Source organism: Cygnus olor, chromosome 14 (assembly GCF_009769625.2).
Source record: "Cygnus olor isolate bCygOlo1 chromosome 14, bCygOlo1.pri.v2, whole genome shotgun sequence".
NCBI lineage: Eukaryota > Metazoa > Chordata > Aves > Anseriformes > Anatidae > Cygnus > Cygnus olor.
Window position 1 is genome coordinate 18,156,097 of NC_049182.1, and position 17,900 is coordinate 18,173,996.

General features: G+C 37.2%; 1 long non-coding RNA gene across 1 annotated transcript in view; it reads left to right on the forward strand.

The window, feature by feature from the left end:
* The first annotated feature begins 2,432 nt into the window (after positions 1 to 2,432).
* LOC121077815 overlaps positions 2,433 to 17,900 on the forward strand; it is a 45,208-nt gene continuing 29,740 nt past the window's right edge. The window contains exons 1-2 of the long non-coding RNA XR_005824324.1: positions 2,433 to 2,489; positions 2,581 to 2,729. This is a non-coding gene — a long non-coding RNA (uncharacterized LOC121077815). The remainder of the gene's footprint in view (positions 2,490 to 2,580; positions 2,730 to 17,900) is intronic.

The following is a 17,900-nucleotide window of genomic DNA, read 5'->3' on the forward strand; positions in this document are numbered from 1 at the left end:
CTTCTGGCAAGAATTCTTTTGAGTGCTGACAACTGCTTCATTTTCTCAAAGATTGTATTTTGAAAAAATGATTTTATTGTTCAGCTATTTAGAACGAAACCTGTCAGATACAATTAATAAGTGACTCAAACTTGTAACAGTATGCTAAACACTAAATTATGTTCAGATTACTTTTTATTTTACTGATTCTTGGACAATCAGAATTTTTTGGTTTGAATTCCTTAAAGCTGGTGTATGCCACATTTCAATAGCAATACATTGGAACACATCATATCTTCAGGTATTTATTCAGTGGATTAGGATATGACTATACCCCGTGTACTGATGCCCAAATCAAAATTCATGTAAGTTATGATTCCTGCTAACATCTGGATGATTCTTGTCGACTTCAGTGAACTATGTTTTTCTCTGATAGCTTGTCCAGAAGAAGTTGTCAAGAGCAATGTATCATTTTCAGTTTAATGCATTGCTAGGTATTTGTTAAGGCAATAGGCTAGGACACAAAAATGCGGTATGAATATACTTGCACTGTCCCTAAAGGAATACTTGGGAATATTTTGTGAGCTTAAATACATAACATCAAAAGAAATATAAAGGTGTATGCGTGCTGAAAGCTCATCCAATTTGTTCTGTCCTGCTGTGGCACTGGCAATTCTTGTGTGCCAATGCAGCACTAGAGCTTCCCTCCAGGTCTGTGGTTCTGTATGGCAGCTACATATACCAAAGGGAATCTGATGCAGCAAAGATTGTCAGGGGATGCCTGTGTGTCTTTTCACAGCTGCAGCTTGGCACTGTATCCTCTCCTCTGATTCCAAGCCCATTGTGCTGGAGAAAAGGGAGCACTGCTCCATGCAGCTCACAGCTGTGCTGTTCCTACTAAGTGTATATCCATGGAGAGGCCATTTAAATTTGAGGAAACACACCTAAATCCCCGAGTCTTCTTTTGCAACTATCAACTCTAATCTGATTTCTAATTTATTTTTGTTCATCCTTAATTGTTTTTCCCCACCCTGTTAACTTATTGTTTATATTTGTTTATTTTGGCAGTGGTTTGAGGCCAGAATTGAGTTTTGTTTCTCTGCAGTGTGTCACATAAATGTATGCTATACACATGAGTACATATACCAGCTCAATTGTGTTTATTATTTTTCTCTCCCTAACCAGAGTAACACTGTGATCTCCTTGGTATCTTTCTATTTCTGAGCTGAATATACTAGGAAAGAATGACCAAATGTTCATGTCTATAGCACACTACTTTCTGACTATTACTAGAGGCACGAGAGCTGCAGAGATGTTTCCTGGTGAGCAGACATGAGAGCTGAGAGGAGTTTAATTAACCAGCTGGAGAAAACTGCAAGAGGATAAAACATATTTTGTGGCAGATAGAAAGTGAGCAAGATCAATTTGTTTTCACTGGCAGTATCACATGCGGAGTATCGCTGCTCACAGGGAGAAGGGGGCCACGTTCCTATTGAGCAGATGCATAAAGGGAGAGACCAAAACCCCATGGATAGTACAGAGATGAATGGTCACTTAAGAATAAGATGTGTCTGTGACCTTTAACAAAATCTCAAGACCTCCTGAGATTTTTATATCATTTTTATATGAGGATTCTAGTGTTGCTTTTTTTTTTTTTTTAAACTAATAGGAGCACAGAAAGTCTGGGAACATAATATCTTGTTCATGTGGAAATACACAAAAACATTAAAATAGGAGGAGTAGGGAAGTTTAAGCAAAGAAAATGAACAGTAATGCATTAAATTCATCTTAGAAAAATGGTAAGGACCGTCCCTTTACAAAATGATGCGGACTGTAAAATTTAGATGCTTAAGTATCTTTTTTGTTAAGAGACAGAGTTCTGTTTATTAGTGTTAACTGTTCTGGTAAAACGTACTATGAATACCTTTATGCAGTGCATAATTGCACTGTTTATTTTGCAGTTTCTGGTAGCTGTAAGCAGAGTCTATTTATTCACTAGCATTAATATTAAAGATCTGAAATACGTTGAGCTATTTATGTAACTATTTTTATGTAGGTAGCTAGTTTGTTAAAAAATTAACTAGAGAATGCTTTTACTTGGGAAACTTACTGATCTGTTCTTCATTCATTCTCCAGAAGATAAACCCTATGACTAATAATGGTGATTTCAGATGAGATATTTTGAGGAAAGGGAGAGAAAAACATTTTCGGCAGTGAAACAAGCCAGTTCCTGGCAGCCAGTAGATGTCATTCTCTCTCTATTTTAATACCAGTTCCTCCTTTTGTCATGATATTTTTCCAATCTGCAAATTGCAGGTGGGGAATGGGGGGAAACATTTATGTTTCACTTTCTTCTGATCAATGCACAAGTTTATATCTTTCTCTTCAGTAATTTAAGGTGTCAGAGTGTGAAATTTGAACTTCTTGATGCAACTGAGGCTGATAAGCTATTGTCTTTCAGTCACTCATCCATTAGCTCTATTTTATTTATTTATTTCTGCATGGGGGTTGTAAGTTTTGCACTGTACATGATTTTCCTTTCTTTCTTTTTTTTCTTCCTTTTCTTTTTTTCTTTACAGCTTCCTTCTTCTTTGCAAGCAGGTTTGCTTGATGCTGTTGCTGTCACTCTTTTTCTTCCACTTCTGAAGACGTCGAGGCCAAATGCAAGAAGAGGGTTGCAACCGTGGGGAGACGTGTACTGCTGTGCAGAGTCACATAAGAGAACTGTCTGGCACCACGTGGAAACAGAGGTTTGATATATTTTTTTCCTCAATACCCATATTGTTAGCTGGAGCCCAAACGCAGAACTCTGCTGGCAAATGTAGCAAATACAAAGAGTTTCAGCTACAATAGGGATTTTGCAGTCTTGCTAAGCTAAGCAATTTGAAGTTAGTCATTTCATTTCCGACCACAAATGAACAGTTGGCTGTTTTGAGGACAGTGTGGGCAGAGGGGCAAAACATCGAGGCCGTACGGAGACTGAATTGCTCTACTTCTTTAATGCTTGCAACACTGTGTTGTACTGAAAGTAGGAGGAAACCAGCTGAGCAATTCATCCCATGGCTGGAGGACTTCAGTCACCAGGACTATCAAGCTGACAGTTTTAAAGATACTGAGCTATTATTTTTGGTCTTTGGCAGCCTGTTTCGCTCCGTCCTGTTCTGTCGCACAGTGACCCCATGTGTTTTGTTAGCCACTGAGATGAGGCAGATGTGTTCCAAAGTGTGCTGACTCTGCTTCAGCACACAGCTCACAACCTGTGCTCCCAGAAGAGCAGTGAGTTTAGCCCTAACTGTGTCAGAGCAAAAATATCTGATTTTCTGCAGCATCAATAACAGGAATATGACCAGATGAAAGGCAGGTTTAGCAGGTGAATTTCAGATAGGAAAATGTTAACTGGGTTTACAGCAGTAAGGTTTTAAATGAGGGTGGATGAATACAGGAGCTATAAAATCCACATAAAGATACATTATTTGAAGCATTTCTGTCTCACATCTTCTCAATGGGCTTACAGTATATTTTACTGTTAAACTCAAAATGTTATGCTTAATGGCATTCTTATTATCTTGGCTTGGGTCTTATTAATGCTACTTAAGTTTGTCTCCTGGCAGTCACTGCAGTGTGATTAGGTGACTGATGTTTGTATGTATTCATCTGCCAGTGCTTGGAAGGAATCTGATCTTCTGTGTGTGTTCTGGGTAATATATGCAAGGAATAACAGTTATGCTGGTCTGAGTCTGGCTGTTTCTACTGCACTTGAGGCCCTGTGGCAACCCACACTGGTTTCCCACATAGGTTAATACCACACTGGTACCACACACCCTTCCTGGAAAGCATTAAACACAGCAGAGTTCCGTTTCCTCTGGATCTTGCAGATGTGAACTTAGATAATTTTTCATCATTATGAACTACCATCTCAAGCAAATCAGGAATTAAACCTAATAGGACAAGGGACACTGTGTGCAGTAAACCACAAATGATCATGCTACTGTGTGTCTTAGCACATATATTATACTAATGGCAAAAAAAATAATACTGTTATAGAATTCCTATCACAGTAAAGTGCTAATGTAGTTGTGGAAGGAAAAGGAGTAATAAATCCATGGCTGGCAAGATATACGAAAGCAAGGAAAAGAGTGGTTTTGTGGTTACTGACCAGCAAAATATCTGTCTACTGAAGATTATATCATCATCTCGGTAGTTTGCATAGCTGAGAAAATCAGTTACATAAGCAAGTAAAGTAAACAGCCTACTCACTTCTGTCTGTCTAAAGAGGAACAAACAAATAACGGAGCTAAGTGGGGAAGTTAAAATAAACTAAAGAAAATAAAGATACTAAGAATAGAAGGAATCAAGTGCTAGTCAGATTAAATCTATTTGTACTGCTACGAAGCCAAGCATGCAAACAATCACTCACAACCTGACAAAGAAATAAGACTCAGAAAATGGGGATTGTAGCAAAGGGTCTAAAGGACAAAAGATGTTAAAGCTCAGTTGGATGGACAAAGTGCAAAGCTTTTGTTGTTCTGTGGTAAGCATCTGTATACCTTTTGCTGAATTCTGCACATTTTTACTCAGAGCACCAAAAATAATGAAATTGCGTCTTACCTTCTAAGCTGTGACTCACTTCACTAAAGGGTCATTGCCCAGACAGTCTGAATGTGCCCAGCAGACAGAGAATACCAAAGGGGAATAGAAATTTACATCATGTCTGTGTCGTGACAAAGGAAAATGTAAAGATCTCAGCTTCTCGGGGGATGCTAATAGGGATCCTTTCAATCTTTGCCAAAAGAACATTATTCAAAATTCATACTGATATGTGATTTGTGACTATGATTTGTGCTTCAGTACTTCGGTTGTCTACTCGTGGCCTGGACTACCCTGCATTCCACTGCTGAATGGGTATAGCAAACGACTTGAGAAATAGAAGAGCAAGGACAAGTCTCCAAAGTGCAAAGCAAAGCCAGAGGATCTTGTAATAATTTCCTAATTCTTCTTCTTTTCAACCACATGAATCATGCCATGCAACACAGAGTGTGTGCAGCCTCAGGGATGAGGGAAGGGATGACATGCAGGTACTTCTGCTTTAATCTGCCACCTAATCCCATAAAAAAGGCAAGGGAAATTAGAGTCATGGAAATTGGCACAGTCTGACTGCGATGGTATCAAAGCAATCTTTAGTGAAAAACGTAAGAACTAGTTGCTCAGAGTGAGGATGACTGATCAGCTACTTTTTCACAAAATAGTGAACTTGACATCTCAGCAAGCCCCATCATCTTCTCATTGCACCTCCTGCATTCCCCCATTCCTGTAAGGACTGTCAAGACATCAGTGTTAAAGATTTGTCTGCTCTGTATACCCATGGCTCAGTTCAGTCTGAAACAACTTAAAAGGGAAGAAAAAAAAACAAAAACAAAAACAAAAACAAAAACAAAAACCACCCTGCAGTAGGCTTCCTCAGAAAGCTGTTTTCCTGCAGAATCTGCTGCACTCGGATTTCTTTTACCTCTGAGGAGGGGCCACAGGGATAGAAAGAGGCTGGAGAGGAGGACTGCTGGCTGCCCGTATCCCTTTCCGTCTTTGACTTTTCATTGAGTTTACTCTAAAGTGGACTTCACAGGTTTTTAGATATGCCCAATTTGTTCTCTTCTGTATGTGTGGGAGTGTCTGCAATGATTCTAGAGGAAAACAACCTATTAACGTCTCCCACTATGTACTTTAATAATCGTGTCCGATGATTCTAGTAAGCAAAAAAATGAGTTAGTGCCTTCATTTGCACTGGGAATGTGATCCATCTTTTCTTTCTGTCTAGGGCTCTTACTGCAACAATTAGTTCACCTAGACCATTTGCAAATTTGAAATGATGATATTTTGCAATTCTTTCTTTGCTGTTATCTTTTTCCTTATTCGGGCAGGGAACATCTGTCATCAACTGTGGATACAGCTTTTACAAATAGATTTCACTGCCCTGCTGTGCACTGTGGCTCATATCTTAAAGTTTCAGATGCTTTGTGGTCTGCAGGTCCTACTCCTCCAAAGCTAGTGGTTTCTGAAAGCACAGAGAATTAACCTTTATTCCTCTCTCTTCCTCTGTCTGTAATGTAGATGGGTCGTAATCTTTATATAAAATATGCTTTGACACAGGACTTTCATTGATCCGTGTCACAAAATCAAAGCAAACCTTCTGTTTGCTTTCCCCCCTCATTCCACTCCCCTCTTTTTCAAATACAATTGATCTGATTTGAATTGTTATGGAAAACATGAAGTGATCAGCTAAAATGTGATTATATCGGATGAAGATCTTGTCCGTTCTAAAGTGTTTGTTTCCATTTCAACATAGGTGTGATATGTTCTGCTTCCTCAAATGAAATTTTTTCTTTCTTATCCATGAGCAGTGAGATTGAATCACTATTGCATGTGTCCTGTGGTGACACAGTAGATTACTGTGAGGGCCATTTTCCTCATTGCAGTTTACTCAATGAAAGTCAGAACCACATACTGTACGTTAAGTGCAACTATTTTTTGTTTGTTTTTCCATTCAAAGATGTCTTCTGGAATAAATGGTCTCTTCTGAATACAATACGTGTCATGCTGCCTAGCTTCACCCTGCCTTATATAACTCTGTACGAAATAAAAATAACCAAAAAGGCAAAAAGACATCTACTCACATTTTCATGTTTTGCTGTTATTTTTATTATTTTATTTATTATTTATTTATTTTATTTATTTATTACTTATATTATTTATAGTATTTATTTATTTATTGTTAATTAATTTATTTTATTTATTATTTATTTATATTATTTTATTATTTTATTGATTGTTATTTATTAGCAGTCAAGGAAATTTTATACATTTCTATGCTGGCTTTTCTAAGCTTTTGATGACTTGCTAGAATTATAATTTCAGTGGGCCAAAAGTATATGATTTTGGGGGTAAATAAATTACATTCAAACTCTACTTAAAATAATAGTGAAATGAATAATTTTGAAATACTCCTTAAAATTGCTCTCCTTCAGTTATTGGGAAAATATAAAGAATAAACAATTTAGGCTCTGGTTTTCTTTGTTTCATTTCAAAGCTGACTTGTAATCTGTTAGCATTTTAGTTTTATAGTGCAGGATTTATACCCAAAATGTCAACTGCAATAAACAAATTTTGTTTGGTCCATTTCTTTTATGGTGAAAAATGCAGTAGCCTTCTGTGTTTCTTTCCTTTTTAGTGGTATGTTTTGGCTATATATTAGTAATGTGAAGAAATTGATACCATTTGCATGCTCAGATTAAAAAAATGCAAAGTCTGGATGTCGATATAAGAACATTCTTTGTATAATAAAATACCTGGAAAGGACCAGTAGCAATTCAGAATGACTCTGCTTGTAATAAGAAACAGAAAGGTCACACTTGAGATAATAAATATTCATGTAATTAGCTTATATGTAGCTACACAGAATACAATAGCAGCAATCACCATAAGTGATTGGAGTGTTTTCATCAAATTCAGCGATGAACGTGAGACGAGGAATATTGTCAGGTGGAATGTGCTCCTTGGGTACCCCGTGGCAGCTGTTTAAGGTGGCTGTTCAAACCGTTGGGGTCATTCAGATCTGCCTGCTAAAACCTTGCTCTCCTCTTGTCTAGTGCAGTGCTCCTCAGGAAAGCATGTGAAAAGCTTCCCCCCCTTTCAGAAGTCTTTTAGATCTTTCTGGTGTTTGAAAGCATACCTATACGTGGCACAGAACAGCCAAGTACTAATCTGCTTGTACAATTTTCATTACAGAAACAAGCCAGACAAATTAGTCACAGATTTTCCCTGTGTGCTATGATGCTACCTGGAATCTTCTTTCTTCCTTTTTATAACAGTTAAGGCACTAATGCTAGTATCTTTCTGATGTTCCATTTTAAATTACTGCTTTCTGATCCTTAAATTCTGTCTGAAAGTTCATCAGGATTCGGCATTCATCTCCAGTCCTTAACAACTGTGTCATGTGTAACAGTGCACAGCAACATCTGTCCAAAAGATCTCGCTGATTTGTAGTGGTGCTGGTTCCTAATGTATAGTTTGCAAAATACAGCGTTGTTATTCGCCACATGTATTCAGTTATCTTACACTGCGTTAAGGTAGTTTAAACTGCAAGCCTAGCTCTGCAGACAAGATACCGTGTGTGGAGATGGACAGTCCCATGGGGCTTTCCCTACAGTGTTGTTGTCTGAGGAAAAAGCCTGATGTTCAGCACTTGGAGTGACAGAAACTTTTGCCTAAAACAGCTAATTTGTTTATCAGCTTGCTTTGCAAAATTGCAAGCATTTTACAGAGGAAAAAATCCTGAGCAAGGGGATTTGGTAGAGATGTTCGAACATGCCTAAAAAATACAGAAAAAATGAAATACTTAGCTTATATATACAGCTGTTCCATCTTAGGAAGAAGAGAGAAGTGCTCTATCCAAGGTAGTCTGCTGCAAGTGAACATTACTGCAGGAGTTATTACATTATTCCTTATGTTACGGCTGTTAAGCTCTGCACTACTGTGTGAAATAGCGCCTGAGAATCTGGGATCTGGATTTTATTATTTCTCTTGGTATCTGTTTTCTGGACAGTTTTGTTGCTTTGCAAGAAGATGCATGTGAGATATGTATTGCCATCTGCGGAAGGGATCAGATTAAGGGAAGAAAGAATCAGCTCCTCAGTAATGCACTGCAAGACCTGTGTATGTTGTCCTGTTACCTAGAAGCAGCCTAACTGTGGCAGTCGAGGACTGTTTATGGTGCTTTAACAGATTAAAAAATGCTCCAGAATCAGCAGTGCACAAAGGATATTTCAAATACATTGTGACTGAATTCTGACACTTTGCCCAATAAGCACATGAGGATGGAGGCTGTGATCCAGGTAGGAAAGTGAAGGAATTGGTAACAGGATTGCAAAGGAGTTCTTGAACAGACCAGGCAATGAGTGAGCATCCATGCCGTACTCAGACAGATCTGCCATGGTTGCAGGGAGCAGGGGGATCAGATGGCTCACTTCTGAAAGTTCTGAAGAAATAAGATATGTGACTGGTTGTGTTTGCCTTCAACATATATGACATTAATAACAGATGCCAGAGAATTTACTTTTTGGTACATTGGAAACAAATAAGATCAATTCAAAAAGTTTTCTCACCAGAAACCATGAAAAATGTAAAACGAGATAGAAAATTTGTATATTCTCTTATCTAGAGGCAGTAATACCTTTCAATTTCATCTTGTTCTACAGTGTGGGAATATGAAAAAATGCTAGTTGCTCTTTCAAGGTGAGAGGCTCTTGATTTGGATGAAATCTTTAGCTATATTTATAGAGAAATGTGTTAATTTCCAATTAGAATCAGATTATAGCTTCTTTCAGTGTTTTCTGCTCTCAGAATTCTGAAGAATTTAAAATCTCCAGCAATTATTTCTTCTCATCCAGTGTTTGTTTATTTTCCTAAAGCAAAACAGAATGAGAAACCATGCAATACATTAACATGCATATTTAATTCAAAGACTACATGTTCTTGCTTGACTAAAACTAACCAACACAAAACATACTAAGAAAATACATTTTTCTGTATTTTACCAATGCTGAATTTTCACTAGGATTTCAGCAAGAATCCCTTTGAATGCTCCCGTCTTCCTCCTCAGTAACTGCAAAAATGGCTGTTCTTCCAGGGGCCCGGAAAGTCTGGCATTTGTTGAGGAGATCAAATGCAACCTCCAAGGAAAGATTTTACTGTTGTGCTTAATCTTTTTTCTCTTTCTTGAATGATCTGTCAGTTGTTACTTAATGGTGTTTCATGCCTGTAGAATCCAGTTCATAGAAAAACAGGCAAGTCTAAGTGCCCAAGAATTTGGGAACGTTTCTTATACAGAAACTGTTACAGTACTACCTGTACTACAAAACCCTGTATTACAAAACCTAGCAAAAATCTGTGCAGTGAGAGTACCATAAAATTTGGCTAGATGATGATGAATAAATCATAAATCATAAATATAGAGAGGGCATTTCCATCTCTACAGCAGGTATGTAATAAAAGTTTTTGCAAAGCTGGACAAAAGTAGATGTTTTTCTGAACTGAAAATACAGTGCGGTTAAAATCTTGGGTTCTTCATCTTACCTGTTTTATGGTATTTCGAGGTTCAGGTGAGAGAAGTAGGAGTGAAGAATTTGGGCCCGTAAACCAACAGCTAAAAATGTGGCTGATTTTAAGAGCTATTTTTTTAAGCTATATTCTGTGTGTTAGTTGGCAGATTGGCCAGCTGTATCTAACTCATCTAACTTTTCACCAAATTGTCATGATGTCTCTATATAGACCAAGAGTTTAAAACTCACATAAGTGGATGAAATAAGTGCAAAAATCAGTATGAATATGAGTGAAGAGATGATGTCAGATGGCAAGATGAGGTTATTTGTCTACGAATTATGAAATTTTTCCGTACTATTTTGGAGTATGTAAATCAGCTACTTGTGGACATAGCTTTATGGATATGTCTTTCAAAAGGCATTAAATAACAATCATCTCCATTTATAATGTACTGTCTTTTCAAAAGTAAACATCAAGAATACAAACAGATCTGTGAAGAGAAAAAAATATATAAAATCTACTATGAAGTGAAGATAAAATACTTTTTCCCATTTCTTCAAATGAGAATATTTTTAAAGTTATCTTTTAATATTAATATTCTTCAAGTTTGTCCTTTCTAGTCACTATTAGCAGGTGTACTAACAGCTGTTAGGAACTGTGACTCCCATTCTCCTCTAGTCAGTCTAAAAACTTTGTGTATTTTATAAAAATATGAGGATATGTCCTGCCTCTCCAAAACCACTTGGAATCTTTTGTTTGTCAGTCAAGCAGGGGTCATTCAAATCCAAATACACGTGGGCAGTAATTTTTCTCTGTAATAGATGAGAGGAGAAACTCCCATGAGAGGAATGGAGAGATCTCATGGGCTCCCTGAACACAGGACTGGAAAACAGTTTATCTGATTCCTGAGGAATTTCATCAGCAAAAGTCTCTCTCACATTTCCATTTGCTTCTCTGCCTTCACCAGGAACATGTAGGCACAGTTCCCAGAAAGTCAAGTCCAGCCATTGCAGCACTCAGAAGAGGGAACAGAATGGGCACTTTGCACGTTATTGATGTTGTCTCCTCTGCCCAATAGCCGAATGAACAAATTCTTCTTCCTTCCTCTCCTGTTGTTGATGAGGTTACCTTATTACTCACCTGTGCTTGTAAGAACTTTCTGGAATACTCAAAGACAGAACATATATGCCTAAAATGCTTGCTGAATAATCGATGACTAAGGAGAGATCTTGCTAGAAGGAAGAGTCTGGAGGAAAGTAATAGAAAAAACACCTTGATTTTCCTGGGCTAGGTTTAAAGCTTATATTTTGGGAAGGATGATTATTTATCATGATCTGGAGAGGGATGTTTATCTCAGAGACAGGACATCAGCTACTACAAGTAATATTCAAGAAAATTATCTTGTAGGTGTTCACTTGAGCAGTATTTATGAATGACTGTCTATTTAAATAATTTCTGTTTTACTGCATATTTTTACAGCTCCTGCATTCTGATAATGATGGTGTGCTAATATGAGCTAGCTGCTCATATAAGCTGCTCATAAGTGTTGAGGGGTGGGGGAACGTTAGTGGGGAACATACTCTTCATCATGTAGATGGTTTTTACTGTGTGTGACAATTAGCAATGCTTTAGTCCAGAAGTTAAAAAGAAAAAAAAATGAATCCCCCCGTCCTTTTAAATTATTATTACAGCTTCAAGGGGCACATGAGAAAGAAGGCTCCTCCTTTTGTGCATAAAGATTCTCAAAACTGTTCTTGGGGTTTTGAACTCTCTAAGCTGCTATGAAGTCTAAAAAAAGAATGCTGTTGGTGCAGAGGAGATAAACAAAATTGGGGAGGATATTAATAACCTGTGACTAAATGCTAAGTGGGTTGTGATCCTGACACATTTAGATATGGCAGACATTTAAGATATAAGCATTGTCAGAGTCTAATTATTGCAAAATAATTACAGCTGTTGAAGTTGAAGCTCAGGAAGTGTGAAGTGCATTCAAGAACTGCAATTCCCTGGAGATGTGATTAGCTCACAATCACCTTCCCTAGAGTTCTGCTAGGAGATGTTTTGTGTAAGAAAAGAAAGGTCTGACAGATAAACAGTGGTTTCATCTGAGTTACAAATTATCACAGACTGATTGATCCGAGTAGAAAACTGTCCAACCAATCAAGAATAAGGTCTTTTTGCATAGAAAATTGTAGGGAAGCATTAGATATTTATCTGGAAATTGGGACACAATAGTCTGCAGTGCAATGCACAGAAGTGTACATCAGTGATTGTGTTCACTTCTTGGTTTGTAAAACACAACTGCATAAACCTTTTTATGCAAGCCTGTGTTTTTGCCTGTGTGAACTTGATATTGTCCATCTTCTCTTTGTGCATAATACTCCTGTGTATAAAGTTTGTAATTGCTCACTTTTTTTTTTCTTTCTTTTTTTTTTTTTTTCTTGGAATTGCAGTCTTTTAGAATATTTAGGGTGATGACAAGTATGGTAACCTGTCAAACTCACTTGTGTTCTTAAAGCTGTGACAGAAAGTCTCTGAAGTAAAGTCCTCCTCATGTGGGGATGGTCTGGGGGGCTGCTAGCACATTTGAAATATTGACCATAAAGCCTTTGTGTACTGATAAGAAATCACTCCAGCACATTTTTTAGGCATGTGCAGACACTTACCCTAGATCTTTTGCCTAGAGGGAGGAGACACTTGCAGCCAAGCAAGTCACTAGTATTTCTTGAAAGAGGAGAAAAGAGAAGCAACGGGGATTCAGGGGGCTTAGGAGATGGGGAAGTGGAATTCTAATTAGGAATTCCCATTGCACAGGGAATTTTTCTTTGTTGCTAGCCTTGTAAATAAGTGTGATTTAATGTGAATTTGGAAAGCTTAATGCTGCCCTCCTGGAAGTTACACCACCTCTTGGGAGACTACCTCCCATCACAAGATGTGGGAGTGGGATGGGTTACACAAAATGAGGAATGTGGCAGGAGAGGATAATGATCTCCCTTATCTGCATTAGAGTTCTCAGCTTTTCAAGATGTTTTCTATTGGCTGAGTAAGACATCAGCCTTCAAAGACTTTAGGGCTCTTTTGCTTGCTGCATACTACTAATGTTTTAGAACTGTTAAATATTTTAATTGTTCTATTGGGGCTATATTTCCTAAATATATACAAAAGTGCAAGGTGGTAAAAAAATTAATACTTGTGCAAATCAAAAATGACTTTCTGAGGTGACTCAGCATTAAATTCTACACAAAATTTTCCATTCAGGATGAGTACAAGTGCAAAGCATGCCATGAAGGTCCATGCACTTCAGTCAAACACTGTGCTATGAGCTGCCAGATGAATCAAGAGAGAATGTGTATGTGCTTCATAAATTTTAAAAGAATATAAATTATACAGGATGTATGTATGAAAGGTTTTAATTTTTTTTGCATATAAATCCATGGTATGGTAAGCCTCTCCTTACACACACCTTCTTTACCTCATCTCTGTTCTGAATAGAAAGCATAAAACCTAGTTGTAAGAGGTATCTCTGTTGATTTAGCTGAATACAAAAAGAAAAATACTGCAGGTATGTGTTAAGACAATCCAACTTCAACCAGTCCTTTAGCTATGTGTGAAGGTAAGAATAAGGCTGGTCTCTGGAAATACTTGTTTGCTAACTCAGGTTCAGACCTTTTTTTTTTGAGTCTCCAGAAACAGCATCTTATTCTCTGTGTTCAAAAATAATTCTCTATATAATCTTCTGTGAATGTCCACTAAAGTCTAAAAAGGACTCTTTGGACTGTCTAATATTGGTAAAGGTGTATTAAACAAAATGTAAATTGTAATCTAAAACTGGGCTATCAATCAGTTGTAAGTACCCTGTGCTTTTTCCTTGTTTGATTAGGTGATACATGTCTGAACCTGGCAGTTACAGGATTATTTCATTTTTTCTGACAGAATTATTTTTTGCATGAAGAAGGTTGTTATCCTCTCTGGGGACCAGTTTTCATGAGATACTCTGTTTGTGATGAGCAGAGACATGTTAGATATAAAGACCCCCAGCTTACGAGCTGCGTCCGGAAGATGCATGTTCAGAAACAAGGACTGGAAAAAGCTTCATGGGTCAGTAAGTCACACTGCCTTTGCTGTTTCATAAACTGCAGATCAAACCTAGCAAGAGTTAGGTTTTTTGTCTTGACTGCTTTACTTGGAAAGGTATTTGGGAATGTCATTGGTTAGAAATGGTTAGCAATCTCCTTCTAATTTCCAATCTAAGGGAAGTCACAGTTTATATGCATTTCTTCATCTCCCAACACTGGCCTTTATCTAAAATTGTTTCAGCTCCTAGTGTTAACCCTGCAGTGCATTTATGGAGAACAGTCATATTCTTTGATGAGCTTTTCCAAGTTTCTTCTGATATAATAGTTTCTTTATTTCTCTGACAGTAAATTTTTTTTTCTGTGCATATTGCATTCTCACTTAACTTTTGAAAGTATGAATAACCAGAGCTGTACTCAGCATTCCAGATATTTTGACAATGATTAATATTTTCCAGTCACTCCTGGAAACACCTGGCTTGATTCTAGCTTCTCGTTTCCTTCTTTGCAGCTGCATCACATTGGTGCCTCATCCTGTGACTGGTGACTAATATGCCTGGGTTTCTCTTCTCTCTGACACCTGCAATTGATGAGCTCATAGCTCCTGGCAAAATTTTCTGTTATTAGTCCTTTAGTGAGCTGGATGGTATCAAGAGCTGAATATGTAAGAGCTGGCTCTGTCATGTTAGCGACCTAGATAATGTTCCTAATTTTGCTTGTAGCAGCTTTGTAGAACTTTTCAGTTACTTTATTTATAAATCTGGGGGAAAGAGAGGGATTATAGTTGTCTGCTGTCTTAGCTAGGGATCAAGTTAGTAAATTGCATCGAAAAGGATGAGAGTGAGAGTTCGGAACCTCCTGAGCTGCAGCACAGTTAAAGAGAATTACTGAAAAAAGTGTCACACTACCGTAGGTGTGCTCATTTGTATGAGGTGTATGGCTCTTGAGAAACTTAGAGATGCTAGAAAGGAGGAACCTCCTTGATGAGGCCTCCCACAGAGGTGGCCACAAGTGAATTGTGAATCTCTGAGCTTCTTCTAATCTTCAAGGAAATGTTAGAGTTTTAATTACAGCAGTTTATGAGAGCTTGTGATTTGGGACAAAATAGTTACTGTTTTGTGTCTATATCCCAGTGAAACACATGAAGATAAATAGGGATATTAGTTTCTGGTTAGAGCCCTCGGTTTTTTGTTACAGTACCTTTTGAACTTTAGAAGAGTGGAGGAAAAGCAGAACTGATGAATACTAATGAGTTTGGCCTGTGCTCCTGTTGAATACTGGGAGACACAGCCACTGGAGCAGAAAAATAGAGGCAGCTGGTGGGCAAGAAAAATGATAAAGGCAATAAAAGAGTAAGATCTATGAAAACATTATATACTGCTATATTTGTTAGGTTTTCAGGAATATATTGGCAGGCATTTGTCATATCAACATTACCTGCAGCAAGTACATCAGTGCAAATTCAGTCGTGCCTCTACAAACCTCACCTAAGGACTTTGTGAACTTTTTATTTGCTAAGAATTCCCTCTGCTGTGCTGTACTAATGACTGTATCTGCCCTATTACTTACAAACACAGTAGAGAAGAATGATTGAGCAATGCTCATTTAATTTATTGTTGGTAGCTGCCTTAATTCCCTAGAACATTATATCATGCTATTTAGCAGGCATTTGCACAGCACTGTATATTTAAAAGTCCTTCAGGTTATAATTTCAAAAATAAAGTGCACAGCCAGAGGAGAAAAAAATAGAAGAAATAAGATTGACAACCAGAGTAAGATCTAATTTTTTTTTTTTAATTATTAATATTTTCAAGGTCAGAGATTTTATTTTTTCAAAAAGTAAGTGTCTAAAGACTGTAAGTTCTACATGGAAACAGAAGTAGAAAATGAGGGGCAGGTAATTTCAAATACTGAACCTGGCAAATGATACTGTAATGTATGATGTAAATGATAGCAAGTGGAAACTTTGAAGGGTTGTTGATTTTAATTCTGAAACTCGTCACTTTATTAAAACTAAGATACAAAGCACTTTCTTGAAAAGGGTGTATGTACTTTTCCTACAAATCATCTCCTGTCTACACAGAAATACTAATTTTCACTTCAGAATATGAAGAGTAGGCAAAAGGTTTGGGACTAAGTAATTCTAATTATATAGTATTAAAACACTATTGTCTATTTAAAGTTTAGGTAAAAGTCTCAAAAAGCTTTATCTACCGTGAAGTTGTGCTTGTCTTCTTTATGTTTGGTTTACTGTCACTTCTCTTTCATGTTGTCATTTATTACCTTCATAATCATTCCTTCCTTTGTTTTTAGAGCCGATTTAAAATTTCAGTTCATAAATTTGTGAGATGGATGATTGCCTCTAATTTTGGTTCTGTCTTCCCAGAGGTTTTTCAGATGAACCCACTGAGACATAACTCACAGTCACTGCACAATTCTGGAATAAGAATCATTTCATTCTTATTTTATCTCACCTTCCTCTTTTTTTCCTTTCATTCTTTGTAAACTTTCTGGTACATTAGAAAAATGAATGAACCTGTATAGGTTATAATCAGAGCAACTAGCACTGTTCCTGCACATACAAATCTAATACGACGGTTATTTTTTTTAGATAGAAAAAATATTTACTGAGAATAAAGGCACTTTACGTTATTAGACCTTGTGCCATTCAACAGCACTGCACAGCAGACAAACTCTAGAATCTGAGTTTTCATATGAAAGACTGTTAGATAATTGACTTGAAACCTTCACTAGGAAAAGTTCATTAATTTACTAGAAATTTTCATGGGGACACATTTCTCTTTCCCATTATTATTTCCTCCTATCCAATTGGTTTCCCCAGGATCCATCTTCAAGAAACATTGAGGTTGTAGACCTCATGGATGCAGGCTGATAGCACATCCTTTTCTCCTCTCTTCAGCACAACTTTTTCCTTTGACTTAGAACATCTACCCCAGTGCATGTGTGGGACAGTTAACTTCGGCTCATTAGGCACAAAACTGTACAGCAAATGGAGGGCCACAACCATCTCCTCCATTCCCTTACTCCTACAGGGTAATGGTCTAACAGTTTCTGGGACAGGGTATAAAACAGATTAGGAGAGGGCAAGGAAAAACTGGCTCCGTAAGGTGACATAGAAAACAAAGCATGAAGTCATCATGGCAGTCCTGGTGCGTCATATTTTTGAAATTGGACGTTTAGATCAAAGTATTACTGCTGTATTAGAGTATCTGTCATCAGTAATCAGTAGTCTGTGTGACAGAATGGCCAAAGTATATGCATTATTTAATAAGTGTCTGTTTTCTCAAACTAGGCACCTGTTTGTTTTTTTTTTTTTTTTTTTTTTTTTTTTTTTTTAAATTAGAAAAATACCAGTTCTGTCATTCATTATCCTCAGAATCAGCCTGAAACAAATCAGAATGTATGGTTCCACACTAAAATGCTGAAATGTCACAGGAGCCTAAGAGACTGTTAAAACATTGAAGCTAAAGATGAGCAAAAGGAGACAAAGTATTTATGTCAACATTAATGTAAATAAAACTCCCCCATATTTAAGGGCTGGTTACGAGATAGTTCCCTTAGATGAAAGAGGGTTAAACCATTGAAAAGGATGATACTATAAAGAAATGATTGATAGGATAGAAGAAAGGGACACTCATTTTAGATGGTTGCAACAGGAAGATAAGTTGATACATGAATGGAATAAATATAATCAATTATTTTGTGTAATATACAGTTCCAGACAGTTAGTGAAAG